Below are 6,000 nucleotides of genomic sequence, written 5' to 3'. Positions count from 1 at the left end.
CCACGATAACCGCGCTGCCTGTGTACGAGTACTGAAACAACGTACATGGGAAACGTTTTTCTTCATTTTAATTGGCATCATTAGTACCTACAAAGATATGTTGCACTTATTTGTGCAACTGAATAATGCCCAGTTTGTGTCATTGTAAAAAGCAAACGCTAGTGTTAAAAAAGAAATGGGTTATTGGGAGGGATCTAGTTTTGTCAGCGGAGGGGAGTGGTGTTCGTCGTCCATTGATCGGCTGAGTGCAAGTCCCTCCGCCAGTGAGTGAGTGACTGTGCTCAGTCAGTGTTGTGTGCAGCCACGTAAAGTGTCGTCTTAATACTCATCCTCTAGTCACTCCAGCCACACTTCGTGGCACAGATTTTGATTTCGTGACGTTTCTTGCAAACCGGCAAACTGTGGGCTTCCAGCGTATTTCCCCTGCCACCGCAGGTGCCCCCCGCCTACTACCCAGTAAGTATTCCTTTTTGGAATCGCAGTGCGTCAGTCAGATCAGCAGCAGCACTGGAGTCATCATCAAGCAGTCATACAGACAGACTGCTGCTCACATTTGGATCATACGATGCTTTTTTAGGCGTTTTGCTCAAACAAATGGACGAACGTCTTGTTGTTTTAAAGTGGTTGTGATATGTGAAGGAAATCAAAATGACGAAGTGTCGTCAAGTAACGGCGACCTTAGACAACTAGACAATAATACTCGAATCCTTCTTCCTCTGCGAAGAGATGCGCAAGAGCAAGTTAGTGGTGGAAGTGAAAATTGTTCAGTTCAATTATTCTAGGAAATAAATTCTTGCTCTAATTCTGTCGTGTAAGACATCAGTAAGCCTTTGATATATTCGAACACGTCTTCTTTAGGATGCAATGGTGTGTGGATTATTGGAATTTCGTGTGCACAGTGCAGCGATCAGTGTTAGGCCTTGAGCCCTTGCATTGAAAAGTGCTATTTTGTATCCATCACTCTCGATGGTGTTTTGATTAGCGTTTTCTGTTTTATTGCTTTTTGAGTATTTCTCTTAGCTATATATATATATATATATATTAATATATATATATATATATATATATATTTATTATATTATTAATACATACATGCTCATGACTTACCATTCTACAAAACAAGTACATACGATTTGAAGGTTTTTTTTGGTATGTGGAGAATCCTCGCCCTCACACAGGCTTGTTCTGTGAAGGCGAACGAGTTTGTTATCCGAGGAAGAGAGCGCCATTAAGCGCGTATTTTCGGTTTTACAATATTATGTAGTGAAACTATGATCCTTATGGGTTGCTGTTTAGCCCATTTCTAAAATCTTCCATTTTATATGACTAACATCTTTAAGGTTTAAAAAATCAAACCATATCGTAGTTAGAGATTTGGTTCTGTAGCAAGAATCTTTGTGATTACTTCCCGTGTTACAGTATAGAAACCTGTGCCCGGCCGCATTTGATAACTAAATAGCTCAATGCAAAGTAGTAGTTTCATGAGGTTATATATATATATATATATATATATATATATATATATATATATATATATATATATTGTGTGTGTGTATGTTTATTATAGGAGTCTTTATTAGTGTTGTGGTATTTAATTTTTTATATCCCGGATTCCTAACGTTCACAGGCATCGGTTCATGTGAAGTGAAAATTTTAAAAGATGCTGTTGGTATGATTGCGACTGTTGTGTATACCAGTTGGTTTTTTGAGGGGTGTGGTCTTTTCGAAAACGGCAGTGTCGTTTAAAGCTTGGCCGATGCATAGAGGCAAATGTTGCTTCGAACTACGTAAAAAAAGAACCTTGGGCCCCTTTGAGATATAAAAGGGAACGATGCAGTAAAGCAGAGAAGGAAGACGTTGTGGAGGCAGGACTGGGAGGCTGCGGGTTCCCTCTCTCCCTCCCAAACCCACGCCATTTACCACCCCATCTTCCTCGCTGAATCCCTTTCTACCCCCCTTTCTCTGCTTCCTCGACCCCCACCCCTCGTTCAACCCATCAAATACACACATACCCAGTCTCTCTCTCTCTCTCTCTCTCTCTCTCTCTCTCTCTCTCTCTCTCTCCTGTCCTCGCCCATGATGCGTCTCGACCACGTGGTGTACGAATCTCTTAGGAATATGCATTATCACTGGAACTTAAGGGCATAGTAGTAGGGTTTGGTGTTAATAACTATGAGTATGTATTGATGGAAAGAAGTTCCTCTATACGAACTTCCATTTCTTTTTTTCCTAAGGATGATATGGCTGCAGTTTTTGGAATTTTACTCATTATTTTTCATACGGTTGTTCGTCAGTGGAGGTCAAATGGCGTGTTTCCCCCTAAGGCATGAGATTCTTTAACCGTCGATTACTATTTATATAGAAAGTATGGGATTTGGGTAGCTCTGTTGTTTTTAAGTTTATTTCTACAACGTATTGAAACGCGTGTAACACTAAAATTAGTCAAATACAAAAAAGTATTGAGGAAAGCTGTTCAGCCATATCGAGGAAATAAAAAGGGGTGTCCCCGATGAGTAAGGAGGAGGGACGGGACTGAGAGTCGATTCGAAATAAGTTTGGAAAATAGAAAAGCCAGGTAGTGCGGCCCGAAACATCTTATTTATTTGCCCAAGTAGATGATAAACATACCACCCCTTTCTGTTGTAAGCGGTTTTCCTCACGAATTTGGCTGCTGATGTCCAGACTTGTGTGTGTGTATATTTGTTGAGCTACGCTTAGTTTTAGCTTCATATCTTGGTTTCATTACTTTTTCCTTCGTTAGGCATTTTAAATCAAATTTATTTGTTGTATCAACTTCTGAAACAAGGATATGGCGCTTAATAAAACAACGGAAAAACGTAGGCTTCCCCACCATTTTCCTAAGTATATTCCACCAAGGAAACAAGTAGCGCTTGGTTCAGTGGTTTTACGGTTTGTCTTCTTGTTAATACCCTTTATTGAAAATAGTAAAGATTCATCCATACCTGAAATAAAGATAAAATTCCGTTTGAGTGGGTTTCTGGCGCTGGTAGGGTTAGTGAAAGAGAATGGATCATCTTTTTAAAGTGTATATGTTTTACAGGAATCAAAAGTACGATTTCCTGTCACCTGTGTGTGTTTGCTGGAAATCATTATCGTTGAAGAAGAAAGAAATTGTACAAGTGCCCATCATAATGTTGTGCAGTATATAAAATTCGGGGTTAGTTATAGATTTCTTCAACTAGCCATGAGGTGGATTGTTTAAGGATGGTGACGTTCGCAGACCTTAGGGTCTTCTCGTGCAGTGTTTGTTGGTATGTAATGGCTTGGTAATACCATATTCTCCATTCCCGCAAGGAACGCCAGTTTAAAGTTAGTTGGATGGCTGTACATTAACTTGATTTGGGAATGGCAGAACCAATCAGGTTTGCTTTTAGTAAATTGGGTAATTTTGGATGTAATATTATGATAACTAAAATCATGAAAGAAAGGAAATGTTCGGTTTTGGTTTACATGTATGAATTCTTTTGCCATGAAATATCCATCCAAGAGATCATGGTCTATGCATAACTGTTTTCGGAATGGATTAGGTTAAGTGGCTTAGGATGGTTTTATGGCACTTTGTTTGAGGTAAGGTTTCTCCTCTTGTAACAAGATTTGCTAGTCCACAGGCATGCATTCCTATGCATAATCACATGGTGCTGTTTCATTTATTTATTTATTTTGTGACTAGAATTACATGGATCAGGTGATTCTCACTGATTTTTTAGTGTTTGTCATCAGTAATTTCTTTTAGTTGTTCTGTGGAGAACGTGCATGTCTGGGGTGTGTGTGTATATATATATATATATATATATATATATATATATATATATATATATATATATATATATATATATATATAGAGAGAGATTTACTTTTGGAGGTCCTCATATTGTATGTTCGGCTGACCTTTTTGTACTTGTCACGGCTGATAAAGCCCTTGAATAACTTTTCCATAAGTGACATATTGGATTTTGGATATATATGACTCTCATCTATGATGTCTCACTTATTCGCATCTGTAACGTTCTTGGGCAGGGATATGGCAAGGGTTCCTTGTATTTCAATTTTTTTTTTTTTTTTTTTTTTTTTATGGCCCTTGCCCCCGTCTGTTTTTTTTTTTCTATTGCATTTTGCCATATACTTTTTAGTTCATGGCTTTATTTATTCTATACTTTCTTTTGTGTATTAGATCTATTGTTTTCAGATTTATAGTCTGAGAAGCACGTGTTACGTACAGCATCCGAGCCTTCCTTTAATAGTTTGTCGAAGGTCAGCAAGGATGTGCTTTATTTTGTTCCTTTGAAATTCATTCATTGGTATTTTGACATCCATTTATATTAATGCCTGTAATTTATTCCATGATTTGGTTGATCAGTTCTTAGTTGATAGTGCCCTACTTTAACTACATTTAATTTTTTTTGATGTCATAATTACGTGTTCAATAAATACAAAGTTCCTCACATTTGCTTTCCTGTAATTCGTTATTTTTTACTGGTTTCATATGGATTTTTTATTATTTGCTGGAGTTATTTTTAGCCATCTTTTTTTCATTTGTCAAACTCTTGTGTTCTTCATTGTATTCAGTTTTTGTTATCGCACTTTGCGAGATACTCGGTATTCCAGTTTTTTCATAATCCATGAAAATTCAGTAGTGTCTTGGCTCTATTAATTACACTTTCGGTCGTTGGACATTACCTTGGCAGATTTATGGTTTTCGATTTGCACTTTGAAGGTTCTTCTACCATTATCTTCCACCCCTACCTATATTAAGTTCTTGCACTACATACTATTCGCATTTGTGTATTAAATTATTACTACACACTTGCAATTTTCTGCATCTTTTATTACCGAGCAAAATTACATACACACACGTGATATATTTACAGTAATAGTTTTTCAAGACATAATCACCTGGAATACTATGACTACTTGAAGAAAATGTTCCGGAAAATGGCGAAGTCACGCAAAGCTTGAGACGTTCTGGAGGTATTTAACGATGCATTAAGGGCTCTCCCATGCTTTCTAAGATTGACATTTAAAATTTGCTTTGAAGTCATATCCGTTGAAGGTCACCAGTAGTGAAAAAAAGTTGCAGATTTAGCCCGTACATTAGACACAGAAAATAAATCTCTTATGGTTGTCCAGAGCTTTTTGGAAGGATGATCAGATATAATAACAGTTGCTAAGTTTGGTTATAACCAGAAGGTTTTGTTTAAGAGTTTAGGAAGTTAAAGGCCTTACTCCAGTTGCTTTAATGCACTATTAAAAAAAAATTATTCTAGCAAATTTGAGAGCTCGGAAAATACCGTATGCCTCGCGGTTATAGGAGGCTAAACTGGGCGCTTTATGCCCGCAATAGTTCTTCCATAATTAGCTATTCCTAGTTTAAACCTCTCCATCTACTGCATCATTCCTTATTAAAAATTCTTCACAACATTTACTCCATTAAATTACGACTGCATGTACTTCAGATAGCATTTTACCATTGCATCATCTGTTCTGAAGATCCAGTTGTTCGTTAACTTGCCCCTATGCTCAGATTTCTCTGTATAACAACTATGGCCGATAACTCAACGAAACTATTATCTAATCTTCCTAGCTTTCATTTGTCAACCTTTTAAGTACCCTCCTCAAGTCTTCAGCAGGCACTTCCACAAGCATTCTTAAACCTCTTTCAATTTCTGCCTTCTGTTTCATCACCTTGCCTTCTTTTTCTTTCTCACATTCTTGGTTGCCTTACATATCCACCTGTATACCTGTACTCCCTCCTTTCAAGTAATTGTATGCCATTATATCACTTTTAATTTTTTTTTCTCCTCCTAACCTTTTATATTCACAGACCTGCCTTGCTGTCCGTATGACTCGATCATGGAATATATATTACGTGCTCGGGTCTAATCTATGCACCTCCTGGCCTTCAACCTTGCCCATATTTTATCCTGTTGTCCTCATGTGGTCTTCTCATTTCCGTCATATCAATCCTGACTTCACTCTTAG

General features: G+C 37.5%; 1 protein-coding gene across 2 annotated transcripts in view; it reads left to right on the top strand.

Annotated features, from left to right (window-relative positions):
* The first annotated feature begins 249 nt into the window (after positions 1-249).
* LOC135221889 (RNA binding protein fox-1 homolog 1-like) overlaps positions 250-6,000 on the top strand; it is a 192,372-nt gene continuing 186,621 nt past the window's right edge. Inside the window, exon 1 of one of the 2 annotated variants that reach the window (XM_064259859.1) lies at positions 250-456. The gene's annotated coding sequence lies outside the window, so the exon portion shown is untranslated. Of the gene's footprint in view, positions 457-493; positions 741-6,000 lie in introns of those variants that run through there. The other variant, XM_064259860.1, reaches the window with a different exon arrangement.

Source organism: Macrobrachium nipponense, chromosome 3 (genome assembly GCF_015104395.2).
Source record: "Macrobrachium nipponense isolate FS-2020 chromosome 3, ASM1510439v2, whole genome shotgun sequence".
NCBI classification, from domain to species: domain Eukaryota; kingdom Metazoa; phylum Arthropoda; class Malacostraca; order Decapoda; family Palaemonidae; genus Macrobrachium; species Macrobrachium nipponense.
This window is presented reverse-complemented; position numbering and strand designations above follow the sequence as displayed.